This window comes from Ochotona curzoniae, unplaced genomic scaffold (assembly GCF_017591425.1).
Source record: "Ochotona curzoniae isolate NIBS_2020 unplaced genomic scaffold, NIBS_Ocur_1.0 scaffold_3835, whole genome shotgun sequence".
NCBI classification, from domain to species: Eukaryota; Metazoa; Chordata; class Mammalia; order Lagomorpha; family Ochotonidae; genus Ochotona; species Ochotona curzoniae.
In genome coordinates, this window is record NW_024467114.1 from 13005396 (window position 1) to 13021986 (window position 16591).

At 44.3% G+C, this 16591-nt stretch overlaps 1 protein-coding gene across 2 annotated transcripts in view; it reads right to left on the minus strand.

Moving 5' to 3' along the window:
- The window catches only part of ICA1 (islet cell autoantigen 1), a 132091-nt gene extending 117900 nt beyond the window's left edge, over positions 1-14191 (minus strand). Inside the window, exon 1 of one of the 2 annotated variants that reach the window (XM_040965095.1) lies at positions 14039-14191. The gene's annotated coding sequence lies outside the window, so the exon portion shown is untranslated. Of the gene's footprint in view, positions 1-13703; positions 13788-14038 lie in introns of those variants that run through there. The other variant, XM_040965096.1, reaches the window with a different exon arrangement.
- Between the last annotated feature and the right edge of the window lie 2400 nt (positions 14192-16591).

The following is a 16591-nucleotide window of genomic DNA, read 5'->3' on the forward strand; positions in this document are numbered from 1 at the left end:
CAAGGTTAGTGCCTACAGTACTGGACTGCACAGACACAGGGATAAAGATAGATATTTATGGGTCCAGCTCAGTAGCCTAGTAGCTAAAACCCTTACTTTGCATGCACCAGAATTCCAATATGGCTGCCAGTTCCTAGCCTGAGTTCTCCACTTCCCATCAAGATCCCTGCTTGTGGCCTGGGAAAGCAGTCGAGGACAGTCCACAGCCTTGGAACCCTGCATCCACATGGGAGACCTGGAAGAAGCTCTTGGCTCCTTTCTTCAGATCAGCTCAGCTCTGGACATCGCCACTACTTAGGGAGCGAACCAACAAAAGGAAGATCTTCCTCTCATCTCTCCTCTTTAAATCTGAGTTTCCAATAAAAAAAAAAAGCTTTTCTTTTAAAAGAAAGATATTTACACATGGTTTCTAGGAGAAATAGATCTTTGAACCAAGATACATAAAAAAACTTTTCATCAATCCCCATACTTGTCAATTCTGCAGTAAAATAGCATTTCCCCATAGAATGGATTAGTTAGTGGTTCTAAAGAATGCTATTTCTCTCCTTCCATCACAAGGAAACAGACCCAAATGAATGGTATCATGTCTCAAGTGCTTCAAAGACCTAAAGAACACTACTTCCTAGAGTTCTACTTGTGACCAACTTAACTTGGGAGATATGCAAAAAAAAGGCAAGTATCAAGTTACTTATGGACAGGGAATGTTGTGATAAGAGGGGCAAAAGCATCCATGTCATCACCGTCAGCGCAACCTGACCACATGAATATGAACAATAGTCAAAACTCAATCTCCTTGAGGAAGACACACCAGCAGTCTCCAAAACAGCTGAGACCTGCTCAAAGAAGATGGGCCCAAGATCAGTGATAATAAGCTTCCAATTTCGATTTAACAACCCTGGGGGGTGGGGCTGGTGGTGGTTACAGGTTGGCAAGGAGCAATCTCTACTCTAGGGCAGAGGAAAACGGAGGTTCTTCCTGGTCAGCCTTCTTCTTAGGTTTCAAACCACAGACCTAATGGGCTTCGATTTTCCCTGGCAGCGAACAAATGCTTCCACAGCACAGCTGTGCAAGTAACCAATCGTTCGCATTTGTACAGGACTGCAACTCAAAAGACATTCACCACATCTGTGACTGCAGGAACATAGGGGCCACTGTGGGAAGGCACCACCGGCCACTTTCAGCGTTTAGATTCATTCAGCAGCTACTAGAAGGTAGACACAATGCAATCAGCTTTGCACTCACGAGCATCTCTGCTGTCACCTCTGTCGCGGAGTTCATCTTCTGACCATGAATTACACACGTGGTGAACCTGCAGTATGTCAATTGCATGGCACTGAGTTTAACAACTTTCTCCTCACACCATCTTTCCGTCAATACAATGTCTTCTGGAAATATAACCAGTTTTGGTATTTTTTTTCATAACTGAAACTTACATGGCAGGGAATAATGTTATAAAGCTCAAATGGAGTTAATTTTCTTCAGAGATACAGAAATGTGGGCCTTCCCCTCAGTTCATTACATGGAGCTCTTTCTTGGAATGAGATGAAGTGACACAGGTCTTTGGCTTCATTCTTTTCAGATGCGAGTTCAGAATGAATGAGTCCTGAGTTAGAGCCTCAAGGGAAGTGAGCCACTGCCGCAGGAAGCCCCTTTCTTTTAAAATGGGGAACTGTGATCCAAAAAGGTGACTAAGAGTCAGGCTCCCCAAGCGTGCCTTACGAACAGAGAAAGGCAAGTGAGTTAGAAATTCAAGCTCCCAAGATAAAAATAATGTTTGCATGGTATTTCTGGGAAAAAGTAGGTTTCATCTTCCTTCTATGTTTCACTCCAGTCATTCTTTTCTTATGTCAATCAATAATGACTTTTACAATTTCTTACAAAGAGAAGTATGTGCTTTGAGTACAAATATTAAAACATTTCAGTAGAAGCAGTGAAAACGTTGGTACAAGTCCTCCAGTTAGAAGATGAACTTAACAAATGATACTCCCGTGCAGCTGAGAACGGAGAGTCCCTCATTGGTAGGACACTGAACCGTTCCATCTGCCCCTAGCTCAGCACTCAAGGCACAGGCTTTCGGCCAGTTTCTGTGCTGTCCTACCTCTCACATACCACACGGCTTTTCCACTCAGATTTCATAAGGCGATGACTATGTGAGCATCCCAAGTAATTTAAATGGATTCTGTCGCTATTTCGTGTCTCCTGAAAATGATTTTTGACATTTCATAAACTTATAAGTAAATCTGAAAAAAGATGGATTTGTGAGTTAGCAAATCTTGCAAGAGGAAACCAGAATTCTGACCTTATTTAAGGAAGCATTAAAATGGATGAGTTTTTATCTAAAGCCTACAGATGCAAATTACTCTTAAGGTCTGTATTTCCTATTAATGAATATCGTACGATATTTTTAAGTGAGCATTTTATTTACATTCTAAAAGAACTGATGTGTTATACACAGGCATTACATAAGCTGAATGAGACCCTAAAACTATTAAAAACCACACTCCTTCAGTGGATCTGTCAATGTCTTACAGTGTTTCACGTAACTAAGAACCCATAAACTCTAACAATGCCATAAGCTGATGTGTCCTCCACGTCCCTTCACCAACAATTGTCCTCTGGCAAAACCTGTAAACCTGGTTTTAAATCTTTTCTATCTTGGGAAAAATAAACACAACATCTTTTTAAAAGATGAGTTCATCGGTGTTCTAGAAATAGAGACAACTTTCCCAAGACCAGGGCAAAGGTCAAATTCACAAGGAGAAATGTTGGGAATGAAATACTTATCTAATCCATTAACAAGTTGGCTCTGCCCTTAACCTACTCCCTTATTCCAAGAAACATTCAAAGGCAACGCAGACTGAAAGATAAATTAATCTCTAAAATGCATTCAGCATCATTATTAAAAAGTTGTAAAAATATCCTCTCTCTACAAAATACTATAGAGTGTGGTCTAGGTCTCCCTCATCTTATGTGCTTAAAGCCCACTTTCAGAGCACGAATGATGGTGAATTTTATATAACAGCAAAGAGAATGGCAGGAGTAATAAAGAAGTTGGCATTTGTAAGTACACATAAATGAAAAAAAAAAATCTGCAACACCTAATCATATAAAATGAATCGGAAGATTGGAAATAGAAAAAGAACAAATAAGTTGCCACACTAAAGAAAGGAGTAATTTTTCAAAATCTGGTTGTATAAATCATTTTCACCTTGCTTTTATTCAAGCAGGCTTATGTAACTTTCAAAAAACAATTCAAATTCAGCATATAGGTGTTAATCTGCACTGATGGTGGCCTTCTGTGTAAAAGGATGAGCTCGGAGGATGGAGAAGGAACACCCTGGCCACAGGATTCAACTTTTGGAAAGGAATCCTGTCTTCTCCCACATCAGCACACAGCATTACTAAATCAAGGACTAAATGGTACCCCTACATCATATTTCAACTAGGACCCCAATGCAAAACTTGGGAATCTCTTAGAAATGTTACTTCAAGGAGTGATAGCAATTTTTAAAAAGAAATTATGGAAAAATAACGAATTTTATCATCTCCAGCTATGTCATTCAAGACAGCAGTGACTAGTCCCATGTAGCTATTTAGCATTTTCAACCTGGCTAGTCTGAATTCAGATGTGCTCAAATTTAACACACACTGGACTTTGAAGATTTAATACATAAAAAAAATCTTATTGGTTTACCTACATTTTGTATTGACCCACACTTGTGAAAATTATTTGTATCTCTACTATAGATCTGTCTACATTTAAATTTTATCATATTTGTTTTACAATATACTTATATAGAAATGTGTTATAATTCTGTTGTATATTTGATTACATTTCATGTTTTTATATTTAATGTTGAAATAATATTTTGGACATATTGGGTTAAATAACATAATATCAAGTTACGTTATTTTTTTAAAGATTTTTACACTAAAAATATTTTGCTGATACAGATTGACTAACCATTGTCTATGATGCTTAATAAAGGAAGCACTATATTGTTTAAAAACTAAGATTTTGGAGCTTTTCAGATTTTTGATTGGGGTGCTCAATCTATGCTAGAAATTTTAAATTATAACATGGTTGCTATTGCATTTTTGCCATACCATCTTGCTCTAAGATGTTAAATAAACAAACACCAGAAATTCACTTACATAACTTATCATCAATATTCTATACTAGAAACAAAATCCTTCCAACACTTATTTCTGCCTAGAATCTCTGATAGTCTTTTCCAAAAATACCACTACAAAATAAAATCTTTACTTCTCAAAAAATTCAACAATAGAAAATAATCAGTCCAGTTAAGAAATGACAGGACAATTTTTAAAGTTCTTCAAAGGAGAAAGAAGAATTACAAAGGGCCAACCAATGCATGGTGGAGCGATGTTATTACCAGGTATCAGGGAAGCACACATCATACACACAATTAGGCATCACCTCACCCCCATCAGAATGGCCAGCACGCAAAGAGAGTAGCAAACGCTGGTGGGAAAGCGGTGGTCACTGTGGGAAACAGGCACAGGGATTCCTTACGACACTTGAAATGGGCTTGCATATGATCCAACAATTCCACTCCTGGGTATACACCCGAAGGACATGAAGACACTACAGCAGAGAGATATCTGCACAATATTTATAGCAACAGTGCTCACAATAGCCTAAATATGAAATCAATCAAAGTGCCCACCATCAGATGAACAAAGGAAATATGATATGGATATATACATGTAAGAATACACACAATAGAACATTATTCAGCAATAAAAGGAAATTAAATTCTATCATTTGTGTCAAAATTGTTGGGATTAGAGGACATCATGTTGAGTGAAATAAGCTGGACACAGAAAGACAAACACTGCATGTTCTTTTAAATGTGGAAGCTATCTTAACAAAAAATCAAAACAAAGAAACAAAAAAAGCAATGCATGCGTGTATCAGGTGTGCTGCAAATAATGTTTTGTCAAATTTTGTTTAAAATCTTTGTTAAGCTGTTAAAAATTTTGTTCTACCAGTCTTAAATGTAACTATTTTAAAAAATGCATGATTGAAGTTGCTATCTTTTTATCTGATTATTGTTTATAGCACTTGTCTATTGTACAGATCAACTATGATCCTTTTAATTTCTAGTTGTTAAATTTATTATTTAATGGAACATTAGGCCTTTGATTATAACATAAATTTAAAATATTGTATCTCTAAAAAATTTTATGTATTCTTTTAAGATTACTTATAAAATAGTTACAAGCCACATTTGATAAAATCCCAACTCTGTGTTCAGGATTGCACTATTCATTTCATATCAGATGCGTGCAAATGATAACTGGGGGGGGGGGGCTACCATGAGGGCATGAAAAGAAAAGTTCACAGAAAAGTTCATGGAGCACAGAATGATATTTATTTTAGTGCAAAAATTTTTGAAAATTTGGGGCTGACACAGTGGTACTGATGCTAATTCTCTGTCCCGTGGTGGTGGCCTCCCATATGGGTGCTGGTTCGTGTCCAGGCTGCTCCACTTTTGATCCAGCTCTCTGCTTGTGGCCTGAGGAAGCAGTGGAGGACGGGTCTAATTCCTTGGGCTCCCACATCCATTTGAGAGATCTGGAAAAAGTTCTTGGGTCCCAGCTTCGGATCAGCTCAACTACAGCCATTGTGGCCATTTAGGGAGTGAACCACTGGATGGAAGACCTTCTTTCTCTATCTCTCCTTCTCTCTCTGTACAGGTTTTAAAATGTAATAAAATTTTAAAAATCTGAAATCAGTGTATAATTTCTTCATAGCACACATTTCCACGAACTTTCTGAAGACTCTTGTGTGCTGGGGTTTTCAAACCTTATTTATTTATTTGTATTGGAAAGGCAGATATACAGAGGGAAGGAGAGACAGAAAAATCTTCCATCCTCTGGTTCACTCCCCAAGGGGGCCCCAAAGGCCAGAGTTGAGCCGCTCTGAAGCCAGGAGCCAGGAACTTCTTCAAGGTCTTCCACACAAGTTCAGGGTCTCAAGGGTTTGAGTCATCCTCGACTGCTTTCCCAGGCCACTAGCAGGGAGCTGGATGGGAAGTGGAGCAACCAGGACAGGAACCAGTGCCCTTGTGGGATCCCAGCACATGCAAGGCAAGGATTTTAGCCACTAGGATATTGTGCCGTGTTCTCAAAAGTTGTTGTACCAAAATAAACTTTTTTCATTCTATATTCCATGAACTGATTAAAATTCTATGATATAAATCCATCCTTCTGAAAACATAAAGACAATCTGCAACCTTGCCTCTCTTGCCTATATTACATGCACACACATAAAATTTAGACATTTATTTATAAATCGAATGATTTATATGTAAATTAAAAGTCAGCAGTAGTTAATAGTAATATACACGGGAAGACTAGAAGAGAGAGAATTAAGGAACTACAGTGCTATGAGGTTACTAACAATGAAGTGCCAGCAATCAGACCATTAAGTAGAGAGATATTCATGTTTGTAAAGTTCTCAGTCTTTAAAGTTAATTCACAACAGAAAGCGTCTTCAAAAACCAACCAGGGCAATTCTTAGGATCTCACTGATAGATACTTACGGACCCTCCCCAAGCTCCTGTGTTCATGGATGAAGGAACAGAGGTTCAGGACCAAAGACAAGGTCCCAAGGCACAGAGTAAGTCTCATTGTATTCATCCGAACCACTGAGCTATACAGAAACCAGTGTGCAACTTTCCTATGCAGGGTTCCTATGTAAAACCACCACAGCTCCTCTGTCTATATTCAAGGAGCTCCGGTAGTTTAGTGTACTCTGTGCTAGTATACCAAGCACAGATAGCAAAGAATGCAGTGGGGAGGCAGGAGCAAGGAGAGGATCTTAAAGGCAGCAATAGTGGGAAAGCAGAAAGCTCTGCACCCTCCAGAATGCCTTTCCAACAGAGCCGCTTCTCACTTGGGGTCATCTAATACACGTTATTTGAGAACCAATAAAAGATTCCATTTCCAGGTTTTCTCTGCCTCCTCAGAGGTTAAATTGATGGGATTAAATAGTAGCAAAGCTCAAAGCTCTTAAACCACAAGACCGGTTGTTGTGATGGAGATCAGGGCTCCTGGGCACATATGTGGCAGCGCAGGCTTGGGTGGAATAAGCAGGAAGTTACACAAAAGCACGGGAACTCTAGGTCAGGAGTGCAGAAGAAAGAGAAACAGGAAGCAGATGGGAAGGAGGGGTTTGGCAGGAAGGTAACATTTATCTACTTGGCAGTGATGCCACCGAGGCTGCCCACGGCAGCATGAAGACACAGCTGAAGGTGTGCAGATATTCAGCCTGTGTCCTTCAGGCAGCAGTGCAGGGAGGAAGCTCCCCGCAGGCAGAGGCCAGTCCCTCCCCTCCGCACTCTGGGGAAGTGTGGGCTTGACTTTGCACTCATCTCCCACTGTCCATTTACCACTGCAGCACCCTGGCCATCACTGCGACCACCTTGGCAGGTCCCACCCTTAGTCCCTTCTCACTTCAGTTCTGCTGCAGCACCGCTACTCTTTTTTTCATGTTAATCAATCTTGCTTTCTGTCCTCAGCTCAAATTCTTCAATCTCTTGGTCCCACTCATGACCTCTCTCTTCCTTCTCCTTGCAGCTGGTTCTGCTAATCCCACACAGCCTTACTGCTCTCTTCCCACGTCAGAGAAGACTCTCTGCTGTGGGCCCACCTCCAGTGCTCAGCTGCCCCGAGTGCTGGTGGTGCTCCATTCCTTCATGAGCCCTTCCTTCCCTGTGGTTTTCCAGGAAACACTCCTCACACTCCGATTCTCTTCCTTAGCTCTTCCTCCTCTGTGCCCGTGTCTCGCATATTAAAGGTCCCTGAGTTTTATTTTTGGCTGTTTTCAATCACAGGTCACCTCTTCATGTGATTTCATGAGCTTCCATTTTGTCAATCAGCAGCTGGATGTTAACGGCTTCCAAAATTAACACCTCCCCAGAGCACCATATCAGTACCTCTATCCTCAACTGTGCACAGGCACAGCAAATTCAACATGTCTCAAACTGAACTTCTCTCCATCGCCACCTCTACAAGTTCCTCTTTCTGTGCCTCCCATGCCAATTATCAGCATTAAAGGCACCAAGAGGCTCAGGCTGCAAGCTTGATCTTGCTCTCATCTTTTAACTCCAGTCTTTAGATTTTTCTGTCTTCTGCTTCCTAAAAAGCATTAGCTATATCTTCTCCACTCTCTCTTCATAGCCAGGACTTAGACTAGACCACAAGAAGCAATACTACCTCTGTACCCACCTGCAGCTTAATTTTTTAATACTACAGTCTGAATTGTTACTATAATATGCAAATCAAATGACACTAGTTAAAAATACTCTGATTGCTTTCTCTTGCCACTAGAGAAATTCCAGACTTCTCAATAAAACCGTAAGGCCCTTTACACTGTAACTCCCTTCACCCTCAAATTCTACTACATCTTATGAGAACTATTCCTTCTGGCCATTTCAGAACACTAAAGCTTCTGAAATACACAATGTTATTACAACGCTTTGGAGGTGACTTTTTCCCACTAGGAATGCCATCTCCTTTGTCCAGCAGGCCAACTGCCAACTTCCTTGGAGACTCTCCTCACTGTAGCCTTCCAGATTTAACATGTGTGCCACCGACCCCTGTCCTCCCTGCTCTCCCACTCCTGTCCTCCCCACTACCCCAGGCTAGGGGTACCTCTGCCCTCCCATCACCATCCTGCAAGACAATAATTACATCAGTGCCTCCTGCACCAGACTATAGGGTCCTTTGAGCAGAGACCCTAACTTTCATCATCTTTGCCTCTTATGCATTTAAGTCAATCGTGTGGGACAAAGGGTGCCAATTACCAGGAATTCTATGCATGAGAAGCATTTAACCCCATCATCTCATCTGCAGAGCAGTGTGAAAAGCAATATCACATCATTTAGAAAAGAAGACAAATGTTCAGAAGGAGTGAGTGAGGTAATTGTTACCCACTAGTAAACTCCACTCTGCCTTCGATTTCTGAGCTCCTATTTATAACCACTCTGCTCTGCTCTTGTATAAAAGGGGGTTGAGCTATTTCTATACAAATCACACCTCTCAAACCAATTGCCAGTGCGATGCTATGCATCAACAAAACCTGCAAATGTCACTGGGTTTCTGGAGGCTATCAAGACTCCTCCAAAGAATGAAAGGGGGATCTCTTTCATCAAAAAGAGCTCCTTGGTCTCTGGCCAAGGATGCTGTGTCCCAGGGAAACATCCCACAGAATCTGGATTCCAGCTAAGTACTATTAGATTTTTAATACTGGTGTCCATACCTTATTCTGGGAATGAGAAGCAAGAGTGAGTGATCAAGAAGACAGTGAGTAATGCAGTGGATTTCAATCAAGTGTTTTGGGTAAACAGTTCTAATACCTTAGAGTCACTCCTTGCACAAATACTGTCAACATCATTGGAGGACCTTTCTTTTCTCCACTCTAGACTTGCAAGCTTACCAATGACTATGATCTATATATTCAGAGTTGGTCACTGAACATATATAAGCGTGTTTCCCACTCCACTGTACTCTATTACGTACAATGATCTTCTTGCATCAACCTCTTTCAATTCTATGTATTTTTGGTTAAATGTATTCTAAAATTAAATCCTGCAATATTCATTCTCAAGCATTTCTAAATATCAGACTCCTGTTTTCCACTAATACTTCTACCACAACTATCCAGCACCTACATAAATCATGCTTACATTGATTAATTTAGTTCAATTCTCCCAAGTCACAGGTGGTCAAACTTGCCGAAGGTCACTCAGAAAATATAGGGCACATGTACACCAGGCCCCAGACCCTAAGACTGTTTGCCAATACTGTCTCTCTTACATTTATACCTGTGGATTATCTGCTGAGACCTCCCACATACTCTCAACTCTTACTCACCTTCTGAAGTTATACTGGTATTTTTCAAGCTTAGCTCAACAACCACTCCTCCATAAACCTTCTGAGATTTTTTCTTTTTGCTTTCTCTCATGTTCTCTGGCCTAGGCTTCTATCTCATTTGTGCTTTCACTGAAAGGTAATTGTCAGTTCATTTCACTGTTACCCCTTGTCAAGGCTCGGCATTCCTCTGGAACACTGCACTGAGTGTCATCATGTGATTCCCAGCATTTAGCACAGCTCAGGGTCCATGGTACACAAATAACAAAGACCTGTTGAATACTAAGAGACCCCATTTTTCTGATTCAGTCAAAGACTTGGTGAATGATGTCACTTGACTCAGCAGGAAGGGCTGAACATTCTCATCAGCTGCAGGGTGTCACTTTCCAGCTTGTTGCAAACTCCGCCTCCCAACAGGTGTGCACTGGGAGCAGCAGGCATTCACTGAGAAACCTTCCCTAACATGGCTCACTGTCACCACATATCAGGGTGATAGCAACCCCTTTGACAACAAGGCTCAGAATCATGCCTAACACACCCAAAGGGCAGGGTCATTTTTGTCCTGGCCAGAGTCATTGCATTTGAGAAAATTACAGACAAGAAAACCAGATCAAACAAACCAAACTACCCAGAAAGCAAACAAGCAAAAATAAATGAAATATTACCTGCTAATTTGAATGCAGCAGTGGGAAAGCACAGCCAACTAAGACTTTCTGTATTGCCCATGGAAGTTCCACAATTTGCATTCTCCAAGGCAAATCATGCCTATAATCTTAACTTTCTTATTGGATAGATGTGGGATTCTAACACTGGCTTAACGGGTAGAATGCCAAATACGATTACACTTGCCAGAGTGCTTTCTTAAGGAAGTCGAGAGCGGCGCATATTAAGAACACAATGCCAAGGAGCTTATAGCCATGTTTCTCAAAGAGCGGAGGAAGGCCCAGAGCATCTGAGTGACACAAGCTGTTGCTGAAGAGCAGATGGGGCAAGCCAGACTGGGGATCTACATTTAACAAGCCTCCACATGATCCTTTGGGGCACTGAAGTTTGAGAAATGCCAAGTTACAGCGATGATTCTCTGTGTTAAAGTGCATGCGGGGAAACTTGTTAAAATGCAGATTTGAATTCAGTGTGTCTAGTGATGAAGGGTGGGCACTGAACATTTCTAACAAGCTCCCAGGGGAAACCAGTGTTGCAGGTTCAAGGACCACATTTGAGTGGCAGAGGCTTGAGAGCATTATCCCCACTGGAACAAATTAGCTTTGCTTTGTTGCTGGACCACAGATGGCACCCTCTCCCTCCACCCCCCACCAAACTGTAGAGTATTTTCTAAAAGCCCAGACTTTCTGTATGGGTATACATTCACTTCAAATACTCAAAACCAAGTTGGAACAGTCCCTCTCACAGGGGAAGCCATGGCAAGTTTTTCACATGCAGACAGCACATATGTTCAGCACATGGATGAATTTATGGCTGCGACTTGAGTCCCATTCACTGTGTAAAACAATGCATACATTTTATCTCTAATCCTAACACAATCCCATTAGGTGGCTATTCCTGTGTTATAAATAAGGGCATGGTAAATGGTGGCTTTGAACGTGTAAAGAATCTGCTGGAGAGCATACAGCTAGACGTTATGGCTGGGGTTTGGATCATCTTCCATGAGAATCCTCTGCCTTCCTGCATAGTGCTGGATAAGACTGTGGTGTACAAATCTAACAGGATAGCAGTCAAGGACCACCACCAGAGGGACAACACATCTCCACTATCGGTAGGAGTTTATACCTCCGCTGAGGTAGAAGGGAGAGGTAGGCAGCCGTCAATACTGCCTCACACACAAAGACTTGCAGTCAGCATCCTTGAGCATGGATGATGCAGGTGGAAAGAAGATACGAGTGTTCTATCAACAGATCATAGATGCTGCCTCCACCTTAGCAGGCTCAGTCAATAAAGAGGAAACATACTTCTGTGGCCTTAACAAGTTTCATCCTATTGTGTCGGGGCACAGCTGCCACCCCTCCCTACCTATGGTAAAATTGCATGCACCTGCCATAAGGTACAGCTGTTTTTAATCCCTTTAGATGACAGTGATATCAAAGGTTTTGAGTTTTAAGAAGTCTATACTTTTCTTAAGGCTGCAGAGGAGAGATACACACAAAAATACAGATGCCAGAGAAAGCAGTCAGGTGGGATTACTCAAGTGGACAGAGAAGAGGGGGACAAGTTATAAAACCCACCCTTAGGCCCTTATCATCCAGCCTGCCCTGATCCCCAAGGAGAGAATTCAGGGTGAATTTTTCAACCAACGATGAGTAGGTTTTTAAAGATCAATACAACTGTTTACCCACATAATACCAAAAGATCCTATTAGGAAACAACATCTCCCGAAAAATATGTCTAAAATCAAGCGATGATATCTGAGCTTTTACGTGATTACGAGCTCTCCCTGTGATGTTCCCTGCAGAATGGCTTTCAAAATATAGACTGAAATCTGGAAAGAAAATCGTCAGCCTGAAAACTCATTAAAAAAATTCTAGAACATGTGTGTGTATGCATGGCTGGATGTTAACTAATAGATAAGCAACGGTCACTAGCACCAATTTCAAACTAAGCATTTCCCATAGAAACCAATCTCAGATTTCTCTGGAGACGTTACTGAAATGTATGGACACAAGCATGTTTGCAGTGAGTCATAATTTACAGGACCTTTCCCTCCTACGTTCAGTGTTCTTCCCAAACCAGCTGGCGATATATTTTCCAGGCCCTGACCATTTTTGCAGTTACTAGAACTGAGTTCCAGGTTCACCGAGAAAATGCTGTCTTGTGCTGACTTAAGAAAAAAAAAAAAAAATACTATCTACAAGAAGATGCATAGTTCTCTTTCTAAACTCTCCCAGCAGCCAGCCAAGGCACTGCCCTTAACCAGCGTCCCGGTGCAACACTTGTTAAGATCCCAAAAAGGAGCTGAAGGACTTTGGGGGAGTCCAAGGGAAAGGGTGCTGGCAAAGGCTCATGGAGACCCGCTAGGCCGACTACAGGCAGGATGCACTGCTTTCTGCAGAGGAAGCCAGAGCTGCCACAGCCCCAGGGCAGGAAAGGCGGGGTCCGCAGCCGCCGTTGGTAACGGGCGCGCCGGAGGGGCGCAGGAACCCGGCCTGCTGGGGGGGCTCTGGTCGCGGAGTGGACCCACGCACCGGGAGCGGCTGCGGGGGCCCAGGCCTCCTGGCACTGTCACTTCGAAAGAGGTCCCCAACTGCTGCCTGTCACCCGGGCCAAACAGAGTCAGGGAGGAGACGCCGACATGAGGCACGGCGGCAGGTGAACTTGTCAACAAGTCAGCCCCGGACCCAGGTCCCTGCCCAGAGGAGCGATCTCGGGGTCGTGGGGCCGAAGCCACGGGTCAGGCGCGGCGCGGCCCAGCGCGGCGTGGCTGGGTGCGGTGGGCTGAGGTGGGTGCGAGCACCTCCCGCGCGGGGGGCCACACGCATCTCTCCCCGACTTCACCCCGCGTCCCCCCGGGGGCTGACGCACGCTCTCTCTCAGGGCGCGCGCATCCTCCAGACCGGTCCAGGCCGGAGGGAGGCGGCGGGGGAAAGGAAGGCGACGCGCTTCCCTCAGGCGCCTCGGGGGCCGCAGGAGGCGACCTGCCTGTCACCCGCCGCCGCCACCGCGGGGAGCGAGGAAGGCAGCCTGGTGTGGCGGCTCCCACGGGCCCCTGGCTGGCTGCAGGGCGTCCCCCGCTGCCCGCCCTCAGCCCGCCCCGGCGCGTCCCCGCCCCGGCCCCGGAGGGCAGGTACCTCAGAGCCCCCCGGCCCCCAGGAGCCTCGCGGCCGCGGTCCCAGCGTCCCTCCGCGTCCCTCACCCGACGTCAGCGTCAGCAGAAGACCAGGGAAGGGGGCGGGGGAGCGCCGGGAGCGGCCCTTCCTGCGGCGGCTGCCCGCAGCCGGAATCGCAGCCTGAGGAGACGGTGCGCGCCGCGGCGCAGCGCGGCACGGCACGGCGGCCGACGGGGAGCTGGCGTCCTCGCCTCTGCCGCCCGCCACCCGCCTTCCCGGGACCCTCTCCCGGCGGGACCCCCTCCCGGCGGGACCCCCGGCACCTGGAAGGCGGAGGGAGGGGGCGACGGCCTCACCTTGTCTGAGGCGGGTCGGGGACGAGGAGAGTGAGTGTCCCTCTCTCGACTCCCTGGGGCCTTCCCTGGACCCCCCATTTCCTGAGGGATCCCCCAGCTCCGTCCGTCCGCGCACGGTGTCCCCGCCCCCGCTCTCCCGCAGGTGTTCCACGTGTCCCTACCGTGTGCGTCACAATGACCTGGCGGCAGGTGCGAGCTGCGGCGGCGAACGCCTCCGGGTTCCCCCCCAGTGTGGTGCCCAGCGTGTGCTGCTGGCTGCCACCTTGGGCTGTGGTCTACACGTGAAAATCTACCCCGGCTTGCGAGGGAAAGGCCCACTGTGTGTGTGTGTGTGTGTGTGTGTGTGTGTGTGTGTGTGTGTGTGTGTGTGTGTGTGTAAGCACATCCTTTGTTTTCGTACAGCCTGTGTGTGTGTGTCATGCCTGCTTTACAGACGCAGGTAATGGGCTTCTTTTTGCTCCTACAATCCGTCACCCAGGAAAGAACCAGATCTTTGTTTCTGGACTGCCCTGCAGTGTACGGAGCGTAGGAGGAGACAGCCTCGGAGCAGGTGCTCGCTAACATTACCTGGGCTGGCCTGAGAACTCCGCAGGCAGCATGGGGCCCCTCCTTGTGTTATAAATGGTCGCAGGCTGAAACAATCTTACAGAATGGGGTGGAAAATAGTTACTGGGCAGCGCTGCAGACAAGCCTGAAACCCACAGCTAACATGAACGGGGTGCCCGTGTCCTAAGCCACACGGTGCAGACTTTACCATTGCTCCCTGTCAGCAGTGCAGTCTTAAGGGGGAAATTACCCTCTTTTTACAGAGAAACACACTGGCCAGAATGCCATGAGATTTCTGAATCCTGGGGGATTCTGGATCCGAGGTTGTCTGAACCAAACCAAATCTTGTCAGAATTGGTCTAGTCAGGAAAATAGTGTAGGAGAAGATTTTGACATTTTATTAGAAAGGGAATAAAATGGTACAGACCTGAAACTTAACATGACTTTTAAAGATTCTGTTTAGTGAAGTTATTTATCATGTTTATAATATTGTGTCAGTGTAAGACAAAAGATAGGGAGCTGGTTAGAATTAGGCCCTTATTCAATGTTTGTGAATAAGCGAAGCACGGATGTGGTCCACAGGACAGCAAGTTGTTAAAAAGCTAAAATTAAGGAGAAATTCTGAGGACTACACTGCTCCTATATATTTCAGAAAAAAAATATTCTAAGTAATTCATTGGAAAAAGGAAAGCTACGTGATTTTTCTATTTGTGAGACAGGGAAAAGGAAGGTAAAGTTACTTAAAATGAGAAAGGCTACCTTGCAGGGAAAAAAAATGACTAAAATTGTTTGTGTTAAGATAGCTGAGTCCAGGAACCATGAACAGATGATCAATTTTAACAGAATGAAATGCTATTTCTGACATGCTAAGTACTCAACAAATACTGGCTAAATGTATCAATTAATTGAAACACTGAGAAAGGAATAGATCATACAAGTAAGTTTTTCCTGGCTCAGTGATCTCCTTTCCACCAACAGTTGTTTACTGGCTGCAGGAAAACATGCCAGGAACCCCATTTAGCAAAGACTGGCTTTGAGGCAGACTCTCACTTGGTACAACAGATCCAGAACATCGAGTTCTTGTGTGTCCAGGGTACCCCCTCAGCATGCAAGCAGGGAGGAAAGCGGTGGGGAAGCCTGTTTTTGTCATCACTCAGGTTCCCTTGTGCTTTTCCAAAGGCAAAGGTGGAAAGTTGCTTTAGAGGCTAACACACTCTCTTAGGAACAGTAAAACTCAGTGCCTCGAAGGATCCGAAAACGTGACAGCAGTGCTGTCTCCACAGCCTGGGTTCCCAAAGAGTGAAGAGAACATGTTAAAACTACGTTTGATCATCCTTAATTTTGTGCTGAGACTCAGCATAATGTTTGAGGAAGGAAATAACAAAGGGACACTCATTCTCCACCCTAAGGAATTGTTCCATCTATGCAACTTCTGTTGTTACAGAGTATCAGGACTTTGTTTCAATCTTGCAAAAAGCTCCTGAGAAGTTGTAACATTTTCTAGTCAGAAATGCTATTGAATGGTGGGATCTGACATTAGAAAGAAATAGTTGCATTTCCCTACATGGAACAGGATGAAAAGAAATTCTTAGGGTAAAAACCCTTATGTGATTTATTTCTCTTTTTTTCTTTTTCTTTTTTTGTTTGTTCATTCATTCTCTCTCTCTTTCTCCCTCCCTTCCTTCCTTCCTTTTTTCTTTCTTCCTTTCTTCAGCTTGCCAGTTGAAGATGTTCTTTAAGCACTACTTGGATTGGGAGCTTTGCTTAGGTACTGTCCACATGGACTGAATCCCAAGCATAAATTGAACTGGGTGTTTGTTTTCTCTTACGTCAAAGAATTTTGGAGGGAAGCATGCTGTCCACTGTGTCCTAGGGTTTGCCTCTGCCTTTTGTTCTGTTCCATCCTCGTCAATGAAGAAATGTTGTTTAGTGAGGTGGGGGCATGGGGAATCGGAACGCCCAGGCATTACTGCTGGGAGTAAAATGATGCAGCCACCTTGGAAAGAG